The sequence below is a fragment of the Eurosta solidaginis genome, chromosome 4 (assembly GCF_040869045.1).
Source record: "Eurosta solidaginis isolate ZX-2024a chromosome 4, ASM4086904v1, whole genome shotgun sequence".
Lineage (NCBI taxonomy): Eukaryota > Metazoa > Arthropoda > Insecta > Diptera > Tephritidae > Eurosta > Eurosta solidaginis.
The window spans coordinates 84,824,406-84,836,752 of record NC_090322.1 but is presented as its reverse complement, the minus strand read 5'-3'; the positions used below and the strand labels follow the sequence as shown (position 1 = coordinate 84,836,752).

General features: G+C 41.3%; 1 long non-coding RNA gene across 1 annotated transcript in view; it reads right to left on the bottom strand.

Annotated features, from left to right (window-relative positions):
• Positions 1 to 12,347, bottom strand: part of LOC137248040 (uncharacterized) — a 319,325-nt gene that overhangs the window by 84,150 nt on the left and 222,828 nt on the right. The gene's annotated exons all lie outside the window — the stretch shown is intronic.

Genomic DNA, 12,347 nt, shown 5'->3' with positions numbered 1-12,347 from the left:
GAGTCGCATGCGGTCTTTATTAGAGGGTAAAAGCACAGAATACACCGAACCGAAAGCGACTCGAACGAACTCTGGCTCGCAACCGGGGGCCTCGGAGGCGAAGAAAAAGTGAAATGAGGGTTCTGCGAAGACAATCTCGGGCGAGGCTTGGACGACCGTAAGGAACCGGAAAGCCAAACCACGCCCTGAGAAAGAACAAAGGACACCACCTGGGCAAGCCAAGAAGGCAAAGAGAAAACAGAAACAGACGGGCCACAACTTTCGTAGTTAGACCAGCCCAGGGAAAGAACTACGCCGAAGTCCTAGGAGCCATCCGGGGCGAGCTTCGGCCTGAAGATACAGGGACCGTCATCCGTCCATCCGAAAAACGGGAGTGTACTTATCGAAACTGCACGTTGCGGCGATAAGTATCGTTCATCCAAGCGATTGGAAGCGCTGTTGGAGAAGCGGGCGAAACCAAGCAGCTTACACGGCGAATGCGGATAGAGGTGCTGGGCATGGACTGTCTGGCAACCGCCGAAGAAGTTGCCGAGGCTGTTAGGAAAGCTGCTGGCGGGGAAATTACGGGACAGGTCCGTGTGTATATTTTCTCGGCAAACCAGCGTGAACAGAAGATGGCAGCCATTGAAGTGGACGAAGCTGTTGGCGTCCTTTTACTAGCCAAGGGCAGGATCTGTATCGGCTGGCTGCAATGCAGGCTTAGGCAGAGAGTAGACATGCAACGATGCTTCAGGTGTCTAGGCTATGGACACCAAAAAGCAGACTGCAAAAGCCCTGATAGAAGCAGTGCTTGCTGGAAGTGCGGACAGAGTGGCCACCAGGCCTCGGCCTGCACGGAAACTCCAAAGTGCTTTTTATGCCAGTCAGAGAAGGTCCACCACCTTCCCGGGTGTGGAGCATGCAGTACCTTCAGGGAGGCACTCGCTGCCGCAAAGGCCAAACAGGCGCGCAAGTGACCAGGTTCATCCAAGGCAACCTGAACCGAAGCAGGTTGGCCGATAGTCTGCTGGACCAACTGGTTCTTGAACACAGAGCCAGCTATGCCATTATCAGCGAACCTTATAGAGTCAGGAGTGACTGGCACGTAGACTTAACAGGTGATGCTGCGATCTGGATCCTAGACGCTGGCACCCACGTACGAAGCCGTGTTGTCGGAAACGGCTACGTACGCGTAACAGTGGCGCACACCACACTAGTGAGCTGCTACCTGTCCCCAAACGATCCAATTCAAGAGTTTAAAGATAAACTAGAACTACTCGAAGACGATTTGCGTGATGAAACCAGTAACGTGGTCATCGCTGGAGATTTCAATGCTAGGGCTGTTGAGTGGGTAATGCCTCAGACTAACTCCAGAGGAAAGTTAGTGCTAAAAAAGGCTGCCTGACTTGGATTGGTCATTCTGAATACCGGCACGACCCCGACATATCGGCGACCAGGCTTTGGACACTCTATCCCTGATATTACATTAGTATCGGAAAACCTGCTGTCAAAGGCGCTGGATGGAGGATGTTGGAGGATCTCACGGGTAGTGACCATAACTACATCACCTTCCATCTTAATGACTCAGGGCAAAGTCGGACAGGGAGACCGCCCCGTATGAAAACAAAATGGGACGCCTCTAAGGTTGATGCTGCAAAGTTCTCCGCTGTTGTACAAGCGAGCGCACGACAGATAGTCGACAGTGCCGAAGCGGCGAACGCTACGGTAGAAGCCACCATGAGTTGCCTGAACAACGCATGCAAGACCTCAATGCCACGAAAAGGGCCTAGGAGAGGTAAAAAACAAGTGTACTGGTGGAGTAGCGAAATCGCCGAACTACGCAGGGTATGCCACAGAAAGCGAAGGCTGGCAACCCGCGCACGCAGCAAGCCTGACGCGCTAGAGCATGCGGAGGCATACAAAAGAGCAAAAAAGGTTCTCTGTGCCGCCATAAAGCAAAGCAAACTTGATAGCTGGAAAAAGCTGTGCAAAGAAGTTGATCGTCATCATTGGGGACAAGGGTATAAAATAGTAATGGGGAAATTCCACACACCGAACCAAACGATGGATGAGGGAAAGATGCGGAATATGGTAGATGCTCTGTTCCTCACTCGTACAAGCAGAGAGGGTGACCACGTCACCCACGAAGGCCACGACGTGCAGCCGTTCAGTGAAGGTGAGCTAAAAGCGGCCCTACACAGAATAAAGCCCGGCAAAGCGCCAGGACCGGATGTTGCACATGTATAACAAATGCCAGGAAGCCAGGATCTTTCCTACAAGGTGGAAGACAGCGCAACTCGTGCTAATCCCGAAAGGCAAGGGAGACCCGAACTCCTCGTCATCTTTTCGACCATTATGCATGCTCGACATGGCCGGGAAAATGATGGAAATCCTCCTTAAGCAACGGCTGATAGCAGCCATGGAAGATGGAGGTGGTCTGTCCCATCGGCAGCATGGGTTCCGGAAAGGTAACTCCACAATAGATGCCATAGCTGAGCTCATAAATGCGGTAAAGAAAGCCGAAACCGCGTGCCACCAAGCTAGGCCGGTTGTCTTACTGGTCACGCTGGACGTGAAAAATGCCTTCAATTCCGTCAGGTGGGACGATATGCTCGATGCGCTGAAACATTCTTTCAAGGTACCTCCTTATCTACTAGCCATATTAAGGGACTACCTAAAATATCGCTGGCTCACGTACGAAACAAAACAAGGTCAGAGAAAGGTGAGGATAATAGGCGGAGCAGCCCAGGGATAGGTTAGGTCCCGACCTCTGGAATGCTTCGTATGACAGCCTCCTTCGTTTGCGCATGCCAGAAAGTGCTTTTCTTGTCGCTTTCGCAGACGACGTGGCTGCCGTAATTACAGCACGGAACTGCGAGCTGGCGCAGCTTAAATTAAACTAAGTAAAGCGCAGTGTAAATAGATGAATGAGTGACCATGGACTTCAGCTCGCGACAGCGAAAACTGAGATCGTAATCCTCATGAAGAGACGAATTCTCACCATTATGAATATGATGGTTGGAGAACAACAAGTACAAACACGCAGCTCCACGAAATACCTTGGGGTGAGGCTAGATAGCAAATTAACCTTCTCGGAACACTTTCTAGGAGCCTGTGAGAAAACTGCACAGACCATAGGATGCTTAAGTCGATTAATGGCAAACACAGGCGGGCCAAGGCCATGTATAAGAAAGCTGCTTGCTTCCGCTTCGGATTCTATACCCTTGTACGGTACAGAAATTTGGGCGGATGCAATGAAATTCCGAAAGTATCGAGCAGCTTTACTTCTGTCCAACGAAGAGGGGCGCTACGAATTGCCTCAGCTTACCGCACGGTATCTGCAGACGCAGTTCTTTTTATTGCGGGGACCATACCGATACATCTTCTCGCTGAAGAGAGGAAATCAATTTACCACCTCCGAGGAGAAGTACGTAGAGATATTGCTGCCGCGCAGGCGCGAAAAGATTCTATCCAACGCTGGCAACAGCAATGGAGCTGCAATACTGCAGGCAAGTGGACCAGGGAACTGATTCCCGAGCTGGAGCCATGGTTAGAACGGCCACATGGAGAGGTCGACTTCTACCTGACACAGTTTTTAAGTGGCTACGGCTACTTCCGGGAATACCTGCACAGGACGGGCAAGGCTGAAAATCCGAATTGCTTATACTGTGGGCTCATAGACGACGTACGCCACACCTTTTTCGAATGCGATCACTTCGCACAGCAGCGAAGAAGAGTGGAAGTAACACTAGGCGACCTATCGCCCGGCAGTGTCATCCATAAAATGATCTGCGGAAATGAGAGATGGGACATGGTCAGCAGATATGCAAGGAATGTTTTCCTCGCTAAACGACAAGATGGTTGCTTAGCTCAATAACGTGAGAGTAGCCAAAGAGCGTAGCGCGCTTCCGTACCCGAAGTTATGCTAAACGCGGTCCCAGGTGCGGAAAATGCGCGGGCCGTGGGATGTTAGGTTTTAGTGGATAACCCATTAAGAAAAAGAAAGGGAGTCCTACACTCGCAGAGGCTGGCTGCTACAGAGAGTAGCACCGAGGCTTAACAACCCGGTTAGTGCATAAAGCATTTCCTCCTTCCACGTAACAAAAAAAAATTATAATAATAATACCCTCGTGGGGTGTTGTATCCCCAGAGGGCGCGTCCCCAAGGTGGCGGATAGGGGCATGCCCGGTAGATATATCGGGTAGGTGGGAAATAAAATACCACCCGCGGACCAAAAAAAACAACAAAAACCCTATATCCTAAGCTGGGAACCAGACAGCATATAGGTGGGCGTCTGTTCTTCATATGAGAAGCGGCCCTGAAAACAAACCTGACAGGAGGTATAAAGGGGAACACAGAACCCATACAAATAGCCCGGGGACTTCGGATAACCCCATCGCGTCGGGATCGCACCAAAACTCCCGCGCACTCGGTTTGGTACCTGGGCCGAATGTGATAAGTGAGCCACAGAACAGAAGCAATAGGAACATCAATCACACTACAAGTGAACAGCATGCACACACCGATGTAGCTCTCACAGCAGCTGGAAGACCACGACAGCGCAGAAAATGGACAAATGAAATTAATGAAAACCTTCTTCGCGCATACTATACTGTCACTAACCAGGAATCAAATCTGACAGGATATCGATCACAACAACGTACAATCTTTATAGCACAACATTCTGAATTCGATGTATCAGAGCAACGCTTGGCAGACCAAATTCGTTCAATCCACAGAAATAATTTAATTCCAGAAATCAGAAAAATTTAACTAAAGAGTCAGTTGTAATCCGATCCAAAGAATTGAAAGGAATATTAAAAATTTAAGAGGGACCTAGAAAGGATAAACAATTACATTGCTGGTAATACAAGTAGAAGGCTGAAAAACAAAATATATAAAATATGCCAGAAACACAACAATCACACAAGATACGAGGTCAACAATTCAAATGCAGTACTAACAAGAGACACTATAAAACAAAAATTGAATGTGCAAACGGCAAGGCTGAGAAAGTACAAACTATCCAACAAAAGGCGTGAAAATAACAAAAAAAATTGGATTAATCAGGAGAGAAGGAGATACCAGCGGCTTGAAAGTATGGCAAGAAACCACCTTACATGTGAAGAAGTTAAAGAAATCATCGCGAAGACGCACAATTGGAAATCTCCTGGGCCAGACAAACTACACAATTTCTGGTTTAAAAGACTTCCATCAATCCATCTAAAACTGACAGAGCTTATTAATGATTGCATCCAGAATCCATGGAAATGCCCGTAAGATTTTACACAGGGTGTCACATACCTGCTCCCAAAAGACAAGGGATTTAATGGGAATTCCGCGAACGGGCGGCCTATTACTTGCCTGCCCACTATATACAAAATTATGACAGCTTGGCTTAACTACCTTATTAACAGCCACCTAACGCAAAATGATATTATTTGTGAAGAACAAAAAGGATGCAGTAAATATGCTAAAGGATGTAAGGAACAGCTAACCATTGACCAAATTGTACTGGAACAGACTATCAGCCAATCTAGAAATTTAAATGCATGTTATATAGACTACCAGAAAGCGTTTGACAGTGTACCACATAGCTGGTTAATAGAAGTTCTGAACATCTACAAAGTGAACTCCAAAATAATTGAATTTTTATATTACAATATGCAACACTAGCGGACAAATATTCAAATGCCTACAAATACAGGAATGGTTCAAACCTCAGCTATCAACATAAAATGTGGAGTCTTCCAGGGCGACTGCTTATCTGCTCCTTGGTTCTGCATTGCTCTCAACCCACTTAGTAACCTTCTTAAAAACAGTAAATATGGATTCAAAATTAAAGGCGGTTCCAACCAAGAAGTACTGAGTCACCTTTTATATATGGATGGCCTGAAGATATACGCATCCACGCGACAGAGCTTGGACCATTTAATAAAACCCGTAGCCATGTTCAGCAATGACATCAACATGAAATTTGGACTGGAAATGTGTAAAAAAATACATATTACCAAAGGCAAGATATCGAGATATGATGACCAGAATGAAAACATCGAAAATATTAAACAAATGGAAGAAGGAGAAATATATAAATATCTAGGAATGGCGCAGAATAAACGTATTGCTAAGGTAAAAGTCAAAGATAATCTGACTAGGGAGTTTACGTCTCGAATGCATAAAATAGCTAAAGCGAATCTAAATGGCAAAATCCAAATCAATGCAATAAATGCATTTGCAATACCTGTCCTTTTGTACAGTTTTGGTATTATGAAAAGGACAGCAACTGACATTCAATCCATACAAAGAAGAATCAGAACTACACTTACATCCTATAAATCCCATCATCCCAAATCATGCTGTGAAAGAATGGTAATGTCAAGGAGAGATGGAGGACGAGGGATTGTTGATCTCCAAACACTGCATGATAATCAAAAAGAATCTCTTCGATGGTACTTCCAGCTAAAATCTGAAAGATCTCACCTGATAAAAATAATAACTGAAGCAGATACAAACATAACACCCTTATTTTGAAGGGAAGCTTTACCCGACAAGCAGAAGAGAAAAATTCAAGGGAACAAAAGTGGTCAATAAAACCTATTCATGGTCGGTTCTACAGGTCCATTAACGCTGAAAATGTTGACAAATTGATGTCAAACAAATGGTTATTGAATGGAAACTTGTTTGCTGAGACCGAGGCTTTTATGATTGCTATACAAGATCAAGTAATACTAACAAGAAACTACATAAAGAATGTAATAAAGGATCCAAATGTCACTAGTGATACTTGTAGAAGGTGTATGAGTCAAACCGAAACCATTGACCATATAATTTCTGGCTGCACAAACCTAGCTCAAACTGAGTACACACGAAGGCACAACAACGTTGCAAAAATTCTCCACAAGAACCTGCATCCATGTAGGTGAAGTTCCGTACTACAGATACAACCCAGAACCAGTTATGGAAAATGAAGACGTGAAGATATACTATGACAGAACAATATACTCAGACCACACGAGACTCCATAACCGCCCCGATATCTCGATCCTCGATAAAAGAGAAAGTAGAGGCTTCTTCATTGATGTTGCAGTTCCGGCTACAAGAAACGTGACTCGTACATACGCCGAAAAAATTGGTAGGCATGCCGAGCTAGCCGTTGAAATAAAGAGGAACTGGAACCTTACAGAAATAAAAATTATCCCAGTGGTGATAAGCGCTGAAGGCGTAATTGACAAGCATCTCAGAACAAATATGGACACGCTTGGGCTTTCTTGCCTGATTAACAACATCCAGAAGTTTGTTTTGTTTGTTTGTTTGTTTTCTTTATTTTCTTATAAACATTTATAATTATACAGTATTACAATCTAAGTTAATAATTAAATAAGAAAATAGATAATGACATTAAATACTCATATTATGAGCAGTGGAAATGTCATTTCCTCCATTCGGTATTCGCTTTTTTAAAATGCTTGTGGGGCGCATTACAATAAAAACGTACAATATATAAGATAAGCATGAGTAGAGAGATTCAATGATACAACTATTATAAATACAAACAATAATTATAGATATAAAGTTATATTTTTTTTACTATAAAAGTACATCAGATTTTAATAAACATCAAAGAATTATGAGATAGGACGCAGCAGAATTTCTATCTTCTCATGATTGAAATCAAGAAGCCATTTCTTCACTTCCCTCAGAAACGCTGGTAGCCTTCCAATAAGCTGTATCCGAGCAGGTAGTTTATTGTATAGTTTACACGAGACAACTGTGTAGAAGTTACGAAAAAGTGTGGTGCGAAATCTAGGAACTCTTACTAGAGGCAGCAATGCCCTTCTTAGATTGTGAATGTTGTAGATCGGATTTTGTGCATACCCGCTCCTTAAAAAAAAATGTTTAGAACTTTATAATAGTATAAATGTCTCATGGGAAGAATATTCAGTGTTTTTAAAAGATCTATAGAATGCGTTAGACGACCAAGTTTGCACATTCTTCTGATAAGACATTTTTGTAGTCAGTCATCATCGATATCTGCCACATTACCAGAAACTTCCTGGCTTAAAAAAACACATATACATATACATATACATATGAATATACACATACAAATAAAAAAAAAAACACATACATATATACAAAAATAGAAACTGCTAATTTAGCACATTTCGTTTTAGGTTAAGGCCTCCAAAATGTATGATTTATACCCAATAAGGGGATACTCAAAGAATAAATTCAATAATAATAATAATAATAATAATGGTGGAGGCTGAGCTCAGGGATCCACCGGGGTCACAAGGTGGCGGATCGTGAACGGCCCTAGTATGTTAGCTGCGAATAACCAATAAGCAGTCCCCGACCAAGAGCGACTATATAGGAGGGCGTGGCGCAAAAGGCCACACATACCCAATAAATCTTGGTGGCAGGGCGAGTGGGTGCCGCCCTAAAACTTCAATAAGCATCCTCAGGATCGAGCCCAGTAAGATCCTGACGCCGACAACTGGAAAATGTTAAGGAAAGATTGCTATGGGCTGGTGTGGACGGTATTCTACCATCTTAGTAGCCGAGGGTGACACCTCGTCGAAACGGCTGGTGGGCTATTATCGCCTTCGTCTCCGTCTCGTTGAAACCTTGGCAGGTCTGCAAGTACGTTCGAAGCCACGTCACCATTAAGTTGGCGGTGCAGGCTCAGTTGAGAAGACTCCTGACTTACGCCGGATTCTGGCCCTGAACACAGACTCTCATAAGGGCCTGTGTCAACCCTCGCGTGGCCTCCCTGCACATGCAAATATAACCACGGGAATCTAAAACGGTGACTGCACATCGGGCGGAGATAGCGGCTTGGAGCGGAGACCCAACTGAAAAGAAATGAGCCAAACAATTGAAATGCGTAAAAGTAACGATGTTAATGATAGCGGCGTAAACGCTTTTCAAAGGAGCAGCAAGGTGCTCCGATCGCCGGTGTTAAAAGCCGCTACCAATGCGACAATAGCACCAGCAGAGAAACAAGGTGAGGGGTCAGCAATGGCAGGGACACCCCACGACGAACGCAAGGAGGAAAAAAGATAGGGAAAACAGTAGGAAGGTAGATGTCACCCCATCTACCCCTGGACAGCAAGGTGACGGCAATGACGGGCGGGAAACCTCCGTATGCGGTCCAACACCGGGGAGGACAAGTCAAGTTGACCTCCTCGAGTATGCAAGAGTTGTTCTGCGCAGCATGCAGGCTACTGCGGCCAAACAGAAAAATGTGTCGGTGGACATAAAAACGGCATGGCACAACTTGAAGAGACACTGAGTCGCATTCGCTCTTTATTAGAGGGTAAAAGCGCATAGTGAAATATTTAAATTTATAAAACGAAATGTTTGTGGTTTGAATGTCTGCACATCAATCCCATTTATTAAACAAATTCTTTCTCTTTTATAGATACATTCTAACCTACACATTCATAATTACCTTAATACTAAAAATATGTACATTTGTATTAACACTAATCATACATGTAAATTTGTATACACGGTATGCATACATATAGATTTGTAAGCATGGTATGCTTACCTGTAGATTTGTATGCATAGTCTGCATGCATGTAGATTTGTATGCACGCTATGCATATATGTAGATTTGTATGCATAGTCTGCATGCATGTAGATTTGTATGCATGCTATGCATATATGTAAATATGTATGCATTCGTCAGCAAATCGATATTCTGTCTGGTTAATTCTCATGATTGGTTGTATGTAAATATTTTGGTGAGAAACTAAAATTAATACTAAGCAGAATTTATTATATGTGGACAGAGTTTCATATTCGGCATTCCATTTATGTTAGGTAACCGCTGTGTTAGGTCAATAATTTGTATAATATTGTAATATGATTGAGCTATTAAAAATGTATTGCATAGGAGTTCATGAAGCGTAATGCCGCAAAATGTATTGCATAGGTGGGCATAGACGCTTAATGCTACACCATCCGCCTGAGAAAAAGAGGATTATATAATTGTTTTGTGAACAATTGTATAAGACTCTTTGTTTGCATTTAGATGATTTTTATATTTTGCTGTAACTTAATATTGTATTGAAAGAGTTTTTGGATTTAGTTTCTGATTTGCTGACCTTCATACTTTTATTATTTGCATCGTACATATATTTTTTTTTGTTTTTGTACAAGTCCTTTTTTTCAAAATTTTAAATTTTTAGATATAGAAATTTTACTTATTTTATATATTTTATTTGTTTTATTGCCGGATTCTAAATGTGTCGACCTAACTAAAATCCGCTTGGTTTTAGAAGCTTTTATTAATTAATCGGGTAAATTGGAATGATTATTTGTTTTAAATTAACAAAAGGTATTTTAAATGGGCTTAAGTCTATTCTTGTGGACTATTATTTCTTTTGTTTTGTTTGTAATATCTCTATTTTCTAAATTATACCGCACTACTTTCTTATAGAAATTTTTCTATGTATATGATTCACCGTAAAAAATTTTTTTGTTTATCTATCTACCGAGGGTTAGAGTAAAGTATTTTCCTAATATGTAAAAATATGATCTTATGAGACCTGGGCAATAAATGATTTTATTTATTTTATTTCATTAAAATAATTTCGCATATTATTCAAGTCTTTTTTCTTTTGACATTTTTGTTTCTCATTCATAATAAGATGAATTTGTAATAGATTGTATAGACAATAGATGGGTTGCTGATGGAAGAGCGGGGTAGCTATGTATTGATAGTAGTGGAAGGTACAGTGGGTGCAAAACAAAATTTGCGTATTTTTAAATGTTCTTTTTATATTCTCAATAATTTCATATTTTCCAGCAATTTTTTTTTTTTTGATCTTATTTGTCTTGCGATTTCTGCGGCGGCCACCAGGACAGAATGGTCATGACTTTTATGAAGAATTATTTTAATTTTTATTCCGGGATTTGTCACATGCACAACCTCTTTGGTTAATGCATATATTTGATCTTAGAGGACTATGAGTTATTATTTTACTTTTGCCTACTCGAGTAAATAATCAATCATTTTACACCAATTTGTCCCTCAGGACAACTGTGTTTTTCTTATAAATATCAAGTCCTGTATTGGCGGCATTCGCACAACGTGTGTACAGCCTGATAAGTAATTGTCCTAAGTCAATTTTATCATCTACTATCAGGTTTCTTGTATTTCCTACGCTACCATTTTTCTATCCTAAGATGAAAACGAGCGCGACATGTCTTATTGCTGCAAATTTATATAGCGCTTCACTCATATTTTTATAGGTTCTCTTTGTGAGTTTTCTTAATTTTTTCTTTTGTTTTTATGGGCTGGTGGAAAAATATGTATATTTTTTTGTTAGGTTCTGCTTTCTTCCACTGCCCTAGAATTTCCAATTGCTTCCTGACCATCTTTGTCAGGAACATTCAACGGAATTATGCGAATTTTGATTTGCTGTTCGCTTTAGGCAGGGCTGCCTTTATGGTCGATTGTGACATTTTTAAGACTTACTATTTGGGATTTTACTTTAATTGTTTATTGCTCTTCCTCAGCTTTGAGTTTAGAAACTTTGGTATGAGGAAAAAGGGATATTAGACGCGCTGTTGCACGTTATTCATTTGCCTATATTTAAATTTCATATAGGTTTTAAGTATAGCTGCTATCGCTATGATTAATAGCACGATAACGCAGATAAAACTGTTAGCCAAACATCTGGGATATTTGGGACAGCTTTTGTTTCTGATTCAGCTGGTGGTTCATATTTTGCTAACCTGTTCTCAGATGTTTCAGAGTTTCCTTTTCCTACCTCGCTATCATAATGCCTTGGGCTATTTTTGTCCACCAAGACATTTTGAAAGTTAATTAGATATTTTGTTCTATAACTTTTTATTTTGTCAAAATTGTTGATTAAGAATATTTTTATTTAAAAAAAAAATATTTTGATATTCCAAAAAAAAATTTTAATTTTTTTTTTATTTTTATACTAACTTAGTGTAGTTTATAATATATTTGAAAATATTTTTATATATTCGTATTAAAAAATTTTTTATTATATACTTTTTTTCGGATGCTACTCAACATTTGGCATTTTCGGGGAACACTCTCCTTATCATACGCATTATTTCTTCCACCCTGGTAGTGGGGTTTATAATGTCCTCTATTGTGGGTTGTCTTTCCATACCTTATATCTTCCACCATTTCTTTAAGACTTCTAATTCTTTTTGTAGGTCCCTAGTGTGTCGGGTATTTTCGTCCCACCAATAGAGAGGAATCTCTTTGAATTTTAATTTGTTATTAACAGAGTAATTTTATTTTTAAACCTTATAAAAATGTCCTATGGGCTTTCTCCAAGGGAAAGGTGAAACTGGCTGAAGTTAACTGACTATTT